This window comes from Lissotriton helveticus, chromosome 1_2 (genome assembly GCF_964261635.1).
Source record: "Lissotriton helveticus chromosome 1_2, aLisHel1.1, whole genome shotgun sequence".
Taxonomy (NCBI): domain Eukaryota; kingdom Metazoa; phylum Chordata; class Amphibia; order Caudata; family Salamandridae; genus Lissotriton; species Lissotriton helveticus.
Window position 1 is genome coordinate 206425420 of NC_136058.1, and position 17341 is coordinate 206442760.

The window sequence follows — 17341 nt, forward strand, 5'->3', positions numbered from 1 at the left end:
GACCTCCTACGGTCACGGGAGAAGGACGGCTCCGTGGACGGGGTCCGACTCTCGGAGGCCCTCACCCTGGAACAGCGCCAAGACTGCCGAGTCCTCCTGCTCCAGTTCTCCACCCTGTTCTCCCTCACCCCAGGGGTCTCCCCCTGGTGCTTACACGACGTGGACACTGGAGACAGTCCCCCTATCCGCCATCGGGCCTACCGCGTACCAGATCGGGTACGGGCCTGCATCCAAGAGGAGGTCGCCAAGATGCTCACACTCGGGATCATCGAGCCCTCAGACAGCCCCTGGGCCAGCCCAGTGGTACTGGTCCCCAAAGCGGCCGCTCCCGGCGCCACGCCGGAGCTCCGGTTCTGCGTCGACTACCGGGGCTTGAATGCGGTCACCAGAACAGACGCACACCCCCTCCCCCGAGCGGATGAACTAATCGACCGCATGGGAGCTGCCCGCTACCTCAGCATCTTCGACCTGACAGCGGGCTACTGGCAGATCGGTCTCACACCCCGGGCCCAAGAACGATCGGCATTCTCTACCCCTGATGGCCACTATAACTTCAAGGTCATGCCATTCGGCATGAAGAATGCGCCAGCAACATTTCAGCGGCTAGTAAACCAGGTCCTGGCAGGACTCGAAGGATTCAGCGCCGCCTACCTGGACGATATCGCTGTGTACAGCCACCACTGGTCCGACCACCTCCACCACCTCCGAGAGGTGCTACAGGCCCTCCAACAAGCTGGCCTCACGATCAAGGCCAGCAAATGCCAAATTGGCCAGGGGTCCGTGACCTATCTCGGGCACCAGGTGGGAAGCGGTCTGGTGGCCCCTCTGCAACTCAAGATCGCTGCCATCCAGTCGTGGCAGTCCCCCATCACCCAGACCGAGGTCCGCGCCTTCTTGGGACTCACAGGCTACTACCGACGGTTCGTGAGGGACTATGGCAGCATCGTAGGGCCCCTCACGGAACTCACCTCTAAAAACCAACCCAAGGAGGTCAACTGGACCCCAGACTGTCAAGCGGCCTTCGAGAAGCTGAAGGCCGCCATGTGCTCCGCCCCGGTGCTCCAGGCCCCCGACTACAGCCGGGAATTTATCGTCCAAACAGATGCCTCCGACCACGGCGTTGGGGCAGTCCTTTCCCAGCTGAACCCCGAAGGACTTGACCAGCCAGTGGCTTTCATCAGCAGACGGCTCCTGGCCCGAGAACGACGCTGGAGCACCATCGAGAGGGAGGCCTTCGCCGTGGTGTGGGCCCTCAAAAAGCTCCGGCCTTATCTCTTCGGCACCCACTTCCGGGTCCAGACCGATCATCGACCCCTGCAATGGCTCATGCAGATGCGGGGGGAAAACCCGAAACTACTACGTTGGTCCATCTCCCTGCAGGGGATGGACTTCACTGTGGAACATCGACCCGGCCAAGACCACGCCAACGCGGATGGCCTGTCCCGCTTTTTCCGCCTCGACGAGGAAAGTCCCCAAGAAGATGGGTGACTCTCCCCGCCTTCAGCTGGGGGGGACGCATGTTGGACAGGCCACATGAAGGGCTCGCTCCCTCCCCGCAGGACAGGGCCCGGGCCACCGTCAGCACCATTGCCCGGCCCAGCCGCCATCTTGGACACGGCACCACGCGGCCGGGCGGCCTCAGCCCGACCCCAACCCTGGGCCTGGCCAGGCCCCGACATCCCGGCACCACCCTCCACCCAGGAGGTGAACGGCCCACTTGGCAGGTCAATGGGAGTACGAAGTGTCGATGGCTCTCCCCCGCCAGGTGCCGAGCACCCCCAGCTTCCTCGGGCGCTGGCTCCACCCCCCTGCTGGGTGTCTGGACTCCCTCATCCCGGACCTCCCGACCTCCAAGAGCGAGGGTCCGGACATCAAAGGGCGCCAGACCTATAACTGAGGCAGCCCCAGGACAGGAAGGCAGTTGTATCCTGGAGTCGAGAGACACCGCGACGAACTCATCCTTGACGGACTGTTGGCGCTGCCACAGCCCTGCCTTGTGAACTATTGTCCTGCCTGCTGGCGCTGCCGCGGCCCTCTGCAACCTTCATCCCCGTGGGACCTGCTGGCGCTGCCGCGGCCCTCTGCAACCTTCATCCCCGTGGGACCTGCTGGCGCTGCCGCGGCCCTCTGCCACCTTCATCCTCGTGGGACCTGCTGGCGCTGCCGCGGCCCTCTGCAACCAGCATTCTCGTGGGACCTGCTGGCGCTGCCGCGGCCCGTTGTAACCTTCCTCCTCGTTGGGACCTGCTGGCGCTGCCGCGGCCCGTGCCACCTACGACCTCTTCGGGACCTGCCGGCGCTGCCGCGGTCTGACCCCCTCCGAACACCGAGCTCGAGGATTGTGAGCTATCACCGTTACACACCCGTACCCGTGGGTACCAAGACTGTCCCGCTACCCCCTTCCCTTACTAGAGACTAGAATTGAGAGGATCATCGTGTCCTGATCGCCCTGTATCGTACCACTCTACTACCCGAAGTGCCTATAAAAGGTGTTACCATAAGCTTTGTGTGGTGTCCATCTGTGGGGGGGAAGTTACCTGTCTGTGCGATCACTGTGCTCGGCCGACCCTCCAGGTCCCCGTCTAACAATGTATTTTTAACTAACGTACACTGAATTCACGTGCTCCACCACTAAAAAACAAGCACTCACCTGGGCTTCCTCGCATGGAATGACCAAAACAAACACAGAAGGAAAAAAAACGAAGCTCCGCCCACCGCCGCGATGACGACATCGCAGAGGCGGAGAGGGAAAAAATCGCGGGAACGCCCCCGAATCTGGTCCGGCCTTGACGGACAGATCCGGCTCCCAATGGCTAGCCTCCATTTATGGAGCTAGCCAATGGGAGGTGGGGGACGTTCCAATAGCCAATATGGTAAACAAAAGATTTCACCTGCGCGAACTGCTTGCGCAGATCGCCAGGTCGAAACCTAAAAACGATAGCTGAGTGTATTAATGTATCAGCTGCCAAGACCCGCTTGTATCTAGAAGGTCATAGCTTCCCATCCATGAAAAGTATCTCAGGGTGTTAATGCACGTGATTTAACATTTTGCAATTGGCAGATACCCCTCCTGCAGAGATCTTATGTTATCAATGTATGTCACTGGGTTCCTGTCTCAGCAGGTTCAGCTCATCCTTCCATCTATGTTAGGAAATAATGACTATCTGTTGGTCAACATGGACACCTATCACATCAGGTCCCATATGGTTGTGCTCTATAAATCATCATATTAACAGCTTCCAGGACTGGGGTTGAGCCCTGCCCTGGCACATAGCGCTCGATCCATCCTGTATTCCTTTCCCTCAGTTCTCCCCGCCGAGGTGTCAGCCCCTTTGCAGCTCGCTCCTTTTCTCCAAGGTCTGAGAACTTTATTTCTGTCCATGATCTCACTCACCTCTGGCCTGTGTCTTCATCTCCCATTCCTGGATTATTCTACTGTGGTTGCCTGCGCACTTTCATCACCGATGTGGCCCTTGGGCTCACAGGATAGCTTCTTATTCCATGGCTTGCGTTGTCCATCTTACGTCTGTCCCTGCCCTAGAACATTTAGATTCAGTACTTTTAGGGAACTACTTTTATCTTTTGTCTTTTGCACTCCATGAGAATGCATGTGTTTTTCATCTGTCTCCCTGGTGCACGTCTCCTCCACTGCGCTCTGTGTTGCTCTGTTTCACCCTTAAGCTTCCCCTCTACCCCTCCAAAATACTCTCTCCCTCGTGCTTTTCTTCCCCGTGTTACTTTCTTGCCCTATGTTTCTCACCCAAGCTCCATGTTGCGCTCTCTCACACCTGTTTGCTTTTTCCCCACATGCTCCACATTGCCCCAAGTGACCCATTTGCTTTTCTGTTGCTCCGACATGCAGCTCCTGTGATGCTTCCCCCTCATCAGAAACCCTGTGTTGCTTCCGCTTCTACCCCTGGCCCACGAGCTCTACCACTCCTCCCACCCAGCCCTGTGTTGGTTTGAAAAAAATGCTGCACAGTATTGGGATGCTGCATAGAATCACTAAAAACATTGGCAAAACCGATCGATCCCAAAGGCGAGACCTATTGGCTTTGCCAATGCCTATTTATAATGTTTTGTTATGGACCTCTCCATTTTTTACCATATCAGTGTGATTGCACTAATGCTGTCTTTACTCAAAACACGAGAAATATCTGCTCTCCTTGGAAGATTTATTTCACAATTAAGAGCAAGACTTTCACTTTAGTTTGCATCTAGTGCTCATTGTAATATGAATGAAATTGCGTACCTGAGTTGAGCTCTTCAAATAAAAAGGACTTCCTGCCAGACCTGCTTGCCATCGTAGGAATTTATGGGTGCCAAGCAAAACAAACATTATGTAGGAATTTATGCTGGTCAAGCAAAATAAACATTGACAAAGTGAATAGATCTGGCCCAGGCCACCAGCCTTTTGCAATTCTTCTTTTGTTCTGCCATGGTTTTTGCAAAACATTATTACTGGAGAAGCTGACAAGCACTAATCAGTCAAAAAAGAAATTGGCTAGGAAAAATATTTTTTTAGTCTCAAAAATCAAATATTAGCATAGTGCCCTTGACACAAAAAGGAACTACTTTGTGTGTGGATGTGCTACCTACTCTGAACAAAGATAATAAATAGCATAATATACATAAATCGTATTCAAAAAGTAGGGCAAAACCTTCCTTAAGGGAAAATTCCTCTCCTAAATGCTGCCTCCTACCAACACGTAGGCCTTGACCAACTACCGACTAGCGACTCCCTTCGGATTACCGCGCTACCTCATCAAGAAATCTGGGGCCTTATCTGGAGTTATTTAAATGTAAACTGTATATACATGTCCTCTACCCTTAATGTGATTCCTTGCCTAATGTGATCCCCTGTAAAGCGCTCTGATACCCTAACGGGTCAAGTTTGCGCTCTATAAAACAATAAAATAAATAAATAAAGAAAAACATATATCAATGAGGTGTAGAGTTCTTCATCGACAAAGATGGATGAACATCATATACATATATATGTTATGTTATGTTAATAAGCTTTTAAAGCGCACTTCTACCCAAGGGTGTCTTGGCGCAGAACACAGCCTAACTGGTTTCCAGGAAACGAGATGACTTATTCAGAAAACAGCCATGTTTTCAGTCCCTTCCTAAAGGAGAGAAGCTCGGTAGCATTCCTGAGATGAGCTGGTAGGCTGTTCCAGGCTTTAGCAGCACAAGCGATAAAACTACTGCCACCCCAATTGGCTTTTTTCACTCGGGGGACGACCACTTGCTTTGCTTCAGAGGAACACAACGCCCTTCCGGAGACATACCATTGAAGGCGTTTTCTCAGATAGTCAGGGCCACTGACAATCAAGGACTAAAAAAACGTGTAGGGCGCTTTGAATTGTTCATATTGTTTTACTGGAAGCAGGTGGAGATGCCAAAGTCCCTTTCTAAGTGAGACAAACCTAGGTGTGCCCGTTAACAACCTGGCTGCCACATTTTGCACCAGCTGGAGTCTGTTCAGATGTTTCTTATTATTCAAATACAGACTGTTGCAATAATCCAGTCAGGACAAAATGAGCGCAATGACTGGCGTCCTAAAGCCATCCTCAGATAGGAGGAATTTTATTCTTGTCGAAACAACTCCGCTAACCTGATCACTGAAGGTAAGTTTGTTATCTAAGATCACCCCCAAGTTCTTGGCTTTCCTAGTAGGGGTTGGGGGCATTCCCATTTCTTCTGGCCACCAGCCCGGTCTCCAGAGGTTTGGATTGTTGCTGAAAATGATGACCTCTGTTTTGCCTGCGTTTAATTTCAGGCATTTTGAGGACATCCAGCCGGCAACGGTTTTCATGCAGTCACAGCATCCACTTCTTTGCCTCGCTGTAAGGACTTTGAATAAGTAAGGTTTTCCTACAAGGGATTGTGTTCGTCTATCAGTTTAAGAGATAATATCTCAAGTGCAATTGTCAAGGCTCAACCCTGATTAGTGGTGAACAGTTGAAAAATCCAGCAGTGAATGAACAATTCTTTTTCGCAGATTGCTGTCTTAAAAACACAGGATGTATTACACGGGGCAAAATCTACTTCAAAACAAACATATATTTAATGTATGGTCAATTTACAAATTAGGGAAAACAAAATGATCAGGATCAACCAAACATAGTTTGTGAGGTTATGTATCATTTATAGAAGGAAATATTCAGATACATCAATGAAAAAAATTCCTTCAACACAACAAATGCACATAAAAAAAGATGTCGCAGTCGACGTTTCGGTCTGTGATGGTGATGAGACCGTCAGACCATCTTCAGGACAAAAGATTGATGGATGGACAACACAATTTGTGTGTCGTCCGCATAGGATGTTAATTGGAGCCCAAACTATCTTATCATGGCTGCCAGCGGGCCAACATTGATATTAAAGAGTGTGGGGCTAAGGGATGATCCCTGTGGGACCCCACAGGGAAGGGAGAACGGCTTGGACCTATTCCTGCCCAGATCCACCGTCTGAGTTCTATCAGCCGGGAAAGATTTTAGAAGATTCCAGGCTTTGCCCTGAACCCCCACAGCCGATAATGGATCCATCAGAACATTGTGGACAGTATCAAAGGCTGCCGACAGATCCAGCATAATCAGGATCGTCGCACCCCCCCTGGTCCACCGCCTCTCACACCTCCTCCGTGGATTTGATCATGGCTAGCTCTGTGCTGTGTTCTGCATGAAAGACAAATTGCGTGGGGTCTAACAAATTGTTGATCTGAATGAACTTTCTAATTTGCTCGGTCATGGCCCTCTCAATCATTTTGGCCGGCAGTGGGAGGCGTGAAATAGGCCTGTGATTTTTAGGGCCACAGGAATCCAGATTTGACTTTTCTATCAGTGGAAGAATTGAGGCTGAATTCGAGGGTTTGGGAAACTGGCTAGAGTTGAAGATGGTATGAATTATGAAACAAAGGGGTAAGGATACAGGCTATGACTTTGGGGATGCCTTTGATTATGGACACTGGACAGGAGTCCACAGGGGATCTGGATCGGGTTGCCATTAGAAGGTTCAATACATCCTGCGTCTCAAATGGTATAAAATCTTCTAATAAAGGTGCAGATGGTGTGGCAACGGGCAGTGGCCTAACTAAGACCTCCACCCCCGTTGATTGCTGGTGAGTAAATGAGGAGAAGATGGCTTCCACCTTATTCCTGAGGAATAATATATATATATATATATATATATATGTATATGAACAGCATATCTATCTATCTTTCTATCTATCTATCTATATATATATATATATATATATATATATATATATATATATATATATATATATATATATATATATATATTTATTACCTACTGGCGATAGCCAGTAGGTATATATAGTTAGGATTGTTTTCCATAGGGAAATCGCAACATTCTATTGGGAATAACTTTGGCGCCGGTCGAGGAATCTTCCTGAAAGTTTCCTTAACTTTGCCTCGCGGCGCTCTGCTCCTTCCCTGAAAGTTTGGGGGGGATTCGTCAAGCGGGGGCCAAGATAAAAGGGGGGTCCCAAAACGTGTTTTCCCCATGTTAATTTCCATAGGGCAGTTGGACTCACTTTTAGCCCGAACGGCTGAATGGTTTTCCACCAAACTTGGCAAAATTGTAGGGACTGGTAGCCCGATGTGCCTTTGCTATGTCTCAAGATATGTGCTCCAGTGGTTTTTACTAAAATTAACTTTGAAAAAATATATATTGGGCTACATTGGGCTATATATATGTTAGAGCCCAAATGCAGCCCAATGTAGCCCAATGTAGCCCAATGTAGCCCAGAGATGGCCACCAGAGACAAAAAAAACAAATGTAGCCCAAATATCAGCCAGATGTAGCCTAACTATAGCCCAATGACAGAATGTCCCAGAGTGTTCTAAAGAACAACTAGAACGCTAACAGTCTTACTTATGACAAAAGTATGGCACACCTGAAGTCATCTTGATTGGAATAAAGTGGTAACACTTAATACATTTAATTTGAAAAGGAACAAAATGAGGGGTTTCATTTTGCCATAGAAATTTTATATAAATATATATTCACTGAAAAAACCATAAGTTACACACCAGTTATAGTTAGGAATTAGCATTTAAAAAACCTTTGAAATTCACTGAAAAAAACATAGGTTTCACACCAGTTATAGTTAGCTGGAAATTTTACTCGCATAAAACCATTGAAATTCCCACGTTATAGTTAGTTGGACTCACTATAACTTGCACGTCTGCAATGCACTGCTGATGACGTCACATATTACATCACTCATGCATATATTTAAATATTTAAACATTACTCGCTAATATATGTATTCACTAAGATACACTTAATAAACCAGTTAACCAATCAATTGTTTTTTAAAAAACACTGAAAAAACCATAGGTTTCAGGCCTTATATAGTTAGGAATTAGCATTTAAAAAAACCTTTGAAATTCACTGAAAAAACCATAGGTTTCAGGCCTTATATAGTTAGGAATTAGCCTTTAAAAAACCTTTGAAATTCACTGAAAAAAACATAGGTTTCAGGCCTTATATAGTTAGGAATCAGCATTTAAAAAACCTTTGAAATTCACTGAAAAAACCATAGGTTTCAGGCCTTATATAGTTAGGAATTAGCATTTAAAAAAACCTTTGAAATTCACTGAAAAAACCATAGGTTTCAGGAGTTATGTAGTTAGGAATTAGTTTTTAAAAAACCTTTGAAATTCACTCAAAAAACTATAAGTTTTAGTGGTGTTATAGTTAGCTGGACATTTTACTCATACAAAACCAATGAAATTGCTCCTATATAGTTAGTTGTACTAACTATATTTCGCGCACCCGCAATCCACTGCTGATGATGTCACATATTAGATCATTCATGACATGGTCAGTGACATCACTGATGACATCTCAAATGACATCACTGATGACATCATATTTAAATCCAAGATGGGCAAGATGGCCGCCGGGTAGGAGCTCTCGGTAAGAGCTCCTGTGCTGAGGATCCAATTTTTGGTTTTTATCCCCGTTAGCTCCGAGCTGCACCGTCTTGAGCAAAGCTACACAAAAGTAACTGGATCTACAAGCAACTGGATCGAAACAAGTAACTGGATTTGCTTACCTGCCTGGATGAAACCTGCTGAAGATCCCCGACCTGCCTGGAGGCTGAGACCCGCAGGAGAAAACCGAGTCACTCCCGCCTTCCTCCTCGGACCTTGGCCTCTCCGCTGATCAGTTTGCGGAACTCGATACGGATGCCTGCTGGCTAGAGCCCGCTGTGGGCGACTGGTGTACAAAGCGAAGTCAGTGGTTGCCTACGGGACATCGCTGAAGTCGGCCCGGACCAGGATCACTGCTGGCGCCTGAAGTACGACGGACACCCCACTGCTGAATGGTCCTGCCCGCCTGTAATTACTGCCGAGACCCCCGGTGTCCTGCTCGCGCTGGGAGCTGTGCACCCTGTCCCGTCCGCTGAGCTCTGTGCCTGGCTGCTCGCTCTGGGACTGATTCCTGCGCATCACGACTGTTGGACAGGCCGCATGGTCGGGCTGTCCCCCCTCCCCGCAACGGGACCCGGACCCTGGCTCTCCCTGAATCCCCAACCAGAGTCCCCGGCGACCACCCGAAGTAACCTGCAATCCCTCCACCACAAGACACCAGCTCCGGACCCAGCTGGCCCGGGTCATCATCCGCACCCCGGCCTCGGCCCAGCCGCCATCTTGGGGTACTACAGCACGAGGCCGCGTGGCCTCAACTCGACCCTAACCCTGGGCCCGGCCGGCCCCGACATCGAGGCACCAACCTCCTCCCAGGAGGCAGAGTGACCACTTGGCGAGTCAATGGGAGAAGGAATCGTCAACGGCTCTCCTCCGCCAGGTGTCGATCACCCCAGGCCGCCCTGGGCGCTGGCTCCACCCCCCTGCTGGGTGTCTGGACTCCCTCCTCCCGGACCTCCCGGCCCCCAGGCGCGAGGGTCCGGACATCAAAGGGGACCAGACCTATAACTGGGGCAGGGCCAGACCAGGAAGGCAGTTGTATCCTGGAGTCGAGAGACCCGAGAAGAACTCATCCGCGACTGGCCTGCTGGCGCTGCCGCGGCCCTCTGCCTCGTGAAACCATCGTCTTGGCCTGCTGGCGCTGCCGCGGCCCTCTGCCTCGTGAAACCATCGTCTTGGCCTGCTGGCGCTGCCGCGGCCCTCTGCCTCGTGAAACCATCGTCTTGGCCTGCTGGCGCTGCCGCGGCCCTCTGCCTCGTGAAACCATCGTCTTGGCCTGCTGGCGCTGCCGCGGCCCTCTGCCTCGTGAAACCATCGTCTTGGCCTGCTGGCGCTGCCGCGGCCCTCTGCCTCGTGAAACCATCGTCTTGGCCTGCTGGCGCTGCCGCGGCCCGACTTGCAGACTCGCCAGCTCGAGGATTGTGAGCTCACCTCTTGCCACCTCCTGTACCGACCCGGTACCAAGACTGTCCCGCTACCCCCTTTTCCCTACAGAGACTAGAAGTGAGAGGACCCTCGGGTCCGAGATATCCTGTATCGCCAATATCCGTGCCCTACAAACCTTATATAAAAGTATTGAACTCAACCTGGTGTGGTGGCTGTTTGTGGGGAGGGAGGTGACATATCTGTACAATCGCCGGAGGTGGTCCTCATCGGGGACCTCTCCCTCAGTAGACGGCCGACCCTCAGGGTCCCCGTCTAACATTGGTGGCCAGCGGCGCGATCAGAACCTACGCATAATAGTACAGAGAGTCACTCTCCCCACGACACACAACCACCATGACAACAGAGAGCGGAACAACGGAAAAATTCCAGATGGAAAAATTGGAAGACTACAACCACCGGGAACTGAAGCAATATTGCATAGAACTTGGCCTTCCAACCACAGGTCTGAGCACAAAGGAAGACTTCAAACGAGCCCTAGAAGCTTGGGCAGAAACGGGTACGGCCGTACCCCGAACACGAACAACCGAGACGGGCCCCGCACCAATTGAAGAAAGAAGAGCGGGTCTCTCCCTGGAAGAGATCCAAGAAAGAGAAAAAAGCAGACTCCACGAATTAGAACTGGCCCGACTTCGCTTGGATGGAGAACTCAAACTGGCGGAACAAAAAATAACTCTGGAACACTTACGGCTCCGAGAGGAGCGAGAAGAGAAGCAAAAACAGAGAGAGCTAGAGGAAAAGAAACTAGCGTACGAACATGAGCGCAATCTCAAGGAACTGGAAATCCAGAAACAGAATAAAGAACTCGGGTTCCCCGAACGACCGACCCTGCCTGCCTCTACCGAGCCCAAGGTTCACATCCCCAAAGATGTCATCCGGGAATACCACAAGAACGATGATATACAGCAGTGGTTTAAAGCCTATGAGGTGGCCATGACCTCCCACCGGATTCCACGGAGCGACTGGGGAGCCGGGTTATGGGGGAGGTTTGTCAACGAAGGGCGGGACGCCCTGCTGCAACTCCCGGACCATCTGATGACACCCTACGACCACATGAAGGCCGCCTTCCTCACTCGATACGGGCTCACACCCGAGATGTACCGCCAGCGGTTCCGCGACTGCAAACGGATTCCGGGTACGACTTGGGTGGAGTACGTGAACTTCTTTAGTCGAGCCTTCGAAGGGTGGATCAAGGGCAACAAAGTGACCACCTACGAACAACTTTTTGACCTTATCGTATGGGAGCACCTGTCTAACAACTGCTTCGTGGAACTCCGGCAACACCTCTTGGACAGTAAACTAACCGAACCTCGACAACTCGCCGCCGAAGCCGACCGGTGGGAAAGCACCCGAGTTGGCCGGAACGGACCCAGTGAATCATCCAGACCGTACCCAGGGCCCCATCGCCCCCGGGGAGGAGGAGGAGGGGGCCAGGGTCGGGGGAGAGACCCCGGCCCCTTGTCGCCCACAAGCAGCCCCTCGACCCCTGCCGGCCGAGGGAGCCCGGCCATCCGGGCCGGTTTCCGGGCCAACGTTATGTGCCACAGATGCCAGCGACCCGGCCACTACGCCAGTGATCCCAACTGCCCAAAGAATCCGAACACTACCCCCCGCCAGGTCGCAGAGGCCGCCCTAGGGGAAGAACTAATCCCGGACGACCAAGAAGAGTACGAGACCGACCCCTCTGAGTGGGCACCAGCCGCCATGGCGCTGGTCTGCTTGGGGGAGAGAGAGATGATTCCGCGGGCCCCCCTTCCCGCCAACACGCAGAAGTACAGCCAGTGGGTCAACATTAATGGCCGCCGGGCGGAAGCCCTCCGCGACACCGGGGCCAGTGTAACGGCGGTCCGACGCCACCTTGTCACTCCAGACCAAATCCTGCCGAACATTCTTTGCCCTGTCCGATCAGCAGACAACTCCGAAAGTCTGTGTCGCATGGCCTGCGTCCCCTTCGAGTGGGGAGGAGTAACAGGGATGTTAAAGGTAACTGTCCGCGATGATGCCCCCGTGGATTGCCTCCTAGGAAACGACCTCGAAAGCTCTCCCTGGGCAGCCGTCGAACGGAGAGAACACCTGGGGATGCTCAGCCTCCCCGAATGGGTCTGCGTCACGACCCGGTCCATGACCGCCCGCGCGGTCCCCAGTCTAGAAGAGCCCGAGTGGCCGGAACCTCCTCCCGCGCTCGTCCCAGAGGAGGCCGCCCCAGAAGCCAGTCCCTCGACCCAAACAGAAGAAGGATCCGACCAGCTTCGGGATGTCCCTGACCTGGCACAATGGCGTCAGGAGGGAGGCCCCTCTCAGGAACAATTCCGGGCCGAACAGAAAACATGTCCCTCTCTCGAAGGACTCCGGCAGCAAGCCCTGGCCCAGAGCACAGGGGATACCTCGGGGGCCCACTGGATCTACTGGGACCAAGACCTGCTCTACAGCGAGCAAAAAATTGCAGAACTAGGAGCCAGTCGGGTGCTGGTGGTGCCCCTTCGCTTCCGAGACTTTCTCCTGAACTTAGCCCACGATGTCCCCCTTGCCGGACACCTGGGACAGGATAAAACCTACGACCGCCTGGTGACCCATTTTTTCTGGCCCCAAATGCGAAAGGATGTCACCAACCACTGCAGGGCCTGCCCCACCTGCCAGGCCAGCGGAAAAAGTGGCCGAAAAATCAAAGCACCTTTACAACCCTTTCCTGTCGTCACCACCCTGTTCGAACGAGTGGGAATAGACATTGTGGGGCCCCTCGACCCCCGAACAGCCCAAGGACACCGGTTCATCCTGGTCCTAGTAGACCACGCCACCCGCTATCCCGAGGCCATCCCTCTTCGGACTGTGACGGCCCCCGTGGTGGGCCGAGCCCTGATGGGGATCTTCTCCCGGGTGGGGTTCCCCCGGGAGGTCGTCAGCGACAGGGGCACGAACTTTATCTCCAGATATATGAAGTCTCTCTGGCAACAATGCGGGGTCACCTACAAATTCACGACCCCCTATCACCCGCAAGGAAACGGACTGGTCGAGAGGTTCAACCGCACCCTCAAGGGAATGATTATGGGCCTAGAGGAACCCCTTCGACGCCAGTGGGACGTGCTACTTCCATGCCTCCTGTTTGCCTATCGGGAGGTCCCGCAGAAATCCCTCGGCTTCAGCCCATTTGAACTCCTGTACGGGCACCCCGTCCGGGGCCCCCTCAGCCTAGTCAAGGAAGGTTGGGAGCAGCCTCCCCAGAAAACTCCCCCAGACATCTACAGGTATCTCCTGGCTCTTCGCAACCAGACCCGGCGGTTCCGAGAAACCGCCAAAGCCAATCTCGAGGCCAGTCAGGAGGACATGAAGAGATGGTACGATCAGCACGCATCCTCCATTGAGTTCGAACCGGGACAACGGGTCTGGGTGATGTCCCCGGTTGAACCCTGTGTACTCCAAGACAAATGGTCCGGACCCTTCAAGGTGATCGAACGCAAGGGGCCCGTCACCTATTTAATCGACATGGAGACTGCCCGGAACCCTCTACGGGTCCTCCATGCCAACAGGCTCAAACCCCATTTTGTGCGATCCGAACTCAGCCTCCTGATGGCTACCGATAACGGGACGGAAGAAGACTCCGAACCCCTTCCGGACTTACTGAGGACCCTCGAGTGGGATGGCTCAGTGGAAGGGGTCCAGCTCTCCGAGGCCCTGTCCCCGGAGCAACGCCAAGACTGTCAAGCCCTCCTGAGGCGGTTCGCCTCCCTGTTCTCCCTCACACCCGGAGTCACCCCCTGGTGCCTTCACGATGTGGACACCGGGGACAGCCCTCCTATTCGACACCGGGCGTACCGCGTACCAGACCGGGTGCGCGCCTGCATCCAGACCGAGGTGTCCAAAATGCTGGCCCTAGGAGTGATCGAACCCTCAGACAGCCCCTGGGCAAGCCCAGTCGTCCTGGTTCCCAAGGCGGCCGCCCCGGGCGTTGCCCCTGAGCTCCGGTTCTGCGTGGACTATCGGGGTCTGAATGCAGTTACCAGGACCGACGCTCACCCCATCCCCCGGGCAGATGAGCTAATTGACCGGATGGGGGCCGCCCGCTACCTGAGCATCTTCGACCTAACGGCGGGCTACTGGCAGATCGCCCTCACCCCTAGGGCCCAAGAACGTTCCGCCTTCTCTACCCCGGACGGGCACTACCACTTTAAAGTAATGCCCTTCGGCATGAAAAACGCTCCGGCAACGTTCCAACGGCTGGTGAACCAGGTACTGGCGGGCCTGGAAGACTTCAGCGCCGCCTACCTGGACGACATTGCTGTGTACAGCCATCATTGGACCGACCACCTCCGCCACCTGCGGGAGGTTCTACACGCCCTCCAGCAAGCCGGGCTCACCATCAAGGCCAGCAAGTGCCAGGTTGGCCAAGGGTCCGTGACCTACCTGGGACACCAAGTGGGAAACGGGCTGGTGGCCCCCCTCCAGCTCAAGATTGCTGCCATCCAGGCCTGGCAACCCCCTACGACCCAAACGGAGGTCTGGGCCTTCCTGGGGCTCACCGGATACTACCGGCGGTTCGTGAAGGACTATGGCAGCATCGTGGGGCCCCTCACAGAGCTCACCTCCAAGAAGAGCCCCAAAACAGTCAACTGGACCCCGGACTGCCAATCGGCCTTCGAGAAATTGAAGACCGCCATGTGCACGGCCCCCGTGCTCCAGGCTCCCGACTACAGCCGGGAATTCATTGTGCAGACGGACGCCTCCGATCATGGTGTGGGGGCCGTCCTCTCCCAACTCAACCCCGAAGGGGTCGACCAACCAGTGGCCTTCATCAGCAGACGCCTACTGCCCCGAGAACAGCGCTGGAGCACCATTGAGAGGGAGGCCTTCGCCGTAGTCTGGGCACTCAAGAAGCTCCGGCCCTACCTCTTCGGCACCCACTTCCGGGTGCAAACAGACCACCGACCCCTGCAATGGCTGATGCAAATGCGGGGGGAGAACCCGAAGCTGTTGCGCTGGTCCATCTCCCTACAGGGGATGGACTTCACGGTGGAACATCGTCCAGGCCAGGACCACGCCAACGCAGACGGCCTGTCACGCTTTTTCCGCCTCAGCGAGGAGAGTCCCCAGGAAGATGGCTGACTCTCCCCGCCTTCAGCTGGGGGGGACGCATGTTGGACAGGCCGCATGGTCAGGCTGTCCCCCCTCCCCGCAACGGGACCCGGACCCTGGCTCTCCCTGAATCCCCAACCAGAGTCCCCGGCGACCACCCGAAGTAACCTGCAATCCCTCCACCACAAGACACCAGCTCCGGACCCAGCTGGCCCGGGTCATCATCCGCACCCCGGCCTCGGCCCAGCCGCCATCTTGGGGTACTACAGCACGAGGCCGCGTGGCCTCAACTCGACCCTAACCCTGGCCCGGCCGGCCCCGACATCGAGGCACCAACCTCCTCCCAGGAGGCAGAGTGACCACTTGGCGAGTCAATGGGAGAAGGAATCGTCAACGGCTCTCCTCCGCCAGGTGTCGATCACCCCAGGCCACCCTGGGCGCTGGCTCCACCCCCCTGCTGGGTGTCTGGACTCCCTCCTCCCGGACCTCCCGGCCCCCAGGCGCGAGGGTCCGGACATCAAAGGGGACCAGACCTATAACTGGGGCAGGGCCAGACCAGGAAGGCAGTTGTATCCTGGAGTCGAGAGACCCGAGAAGAACTCATCCGCGACTGGCCTGCTGGCGCTGCCGCGGCCCTCTGCCTCGTGAAACCATCGTCTTGGCCTGCTGGCGCTGCCGCGGCCCTCTGCCTCGTGAAACCATCGTCTTGGCCTGCTGGCGCTGCCGCGGCCCTCTGCCTCGTGAAACCATCGTCTTGGCCTGCTGGCGCTGCCGCGGCCCTCTGCCTCGTGAAACCATCGTCTTGGCCTGCTGGCGCTGCCGCGGCCCTCTGCCTCGTGAAACCATCGTCTTGGCCTGCTGGCGCTGCCGCGGCCCTCTGCCTCGTGAAACCATCGTCTTGGCCTGCTGGCGCTGCCGCGGCCCGACTTGCAGACTCGCCAGCTCGAGGATTGTGAGCTCACCTCTTGCCACCTCCTGTACCGACCCGGTACCAAGACTGTCCCGCTACCCCCTTTTCCCTACAGAGACTAGAAGTGAGAGGACCCTCGGGTCCGAGATATCCTGTATCGCCAATATCCGTGCCCTACAAACCTTATATAAAAGTATTGAACTCAACCTGGTGTGGTGGCTGTTTGTGGGGAGGGAGGTGACATATCTGTACAATCGCCGGAGGTGGTCCTCATCGGGGACCTCTCCCTCAGTAGACGGCCGACCCTCAGGGTCCCCGTCTAACAACGACGACATCAGAGGAAGTAGGCGCCCCGCGGTCGTGGAGGCAGAGGAGGTGAGAGGCAAGGCGGACTAGCCGAACGCGGGCGAGCGAGGGCTTCCCCGCCCGTTGGGCTCTGCGCCTGGCTGTTCGCTGCGGGCTGAGTCCCGCGCATCATGGCGACGCCGGAGGAGGCGGACAGTGTAGGTGGCGGGCGGAGACGACCCTGCATTTCCTCTTTTGCAAGCCTGGGCATTCGCGGAGAACAGTTCTTGCCAGCTCTCCCCAAGTCTGAGGATTCCCCAATAAAGGAGACGTGGAAATTGAGGCGGCCCCCGACTGCTCGCTTCTGCACAGGAGAGCTGGGCAGGGGATCTGCAGGAAAGGGCCTCCCTCCTTCCTCCCTCCTAGTTGAACATCGAAAACGGAGCAATCGGCTGTTGGAGCGTCTCCGGTGTGCCCTGTTTGCGTGTCTGGGCGGCCACTGCGCAGCTCTGCTTTGGAGATGCCTGACTCGAAGCAGCGTTAGTGCAGCCTGACGACCCAGAAGGTAAACTATTTCAAAACGTTTTTCAATCTATACTCATGCCGGTTTCTCACTTTCGGGCCGGAATTTTTGCACGCAAAGCTACTAATTCAAACATTGCCGGTC

At 54.4% G+C, this 17341-nt stretch overlaps 1 protein-coding gene across 1 annotated transcript in view; it reads left to right on the forward strand.

Annotated features, from left to right (window-relative positions):
* The window catches only part of LOC144802665 (cytosolic carboxypeptidase 6-like), a 689851-nt gene that overhangs the window by 62109 nt on the left and 610401 nt on the right, over window positions 1–17341 (forward strand). The window lies entirely within an intron of this gene.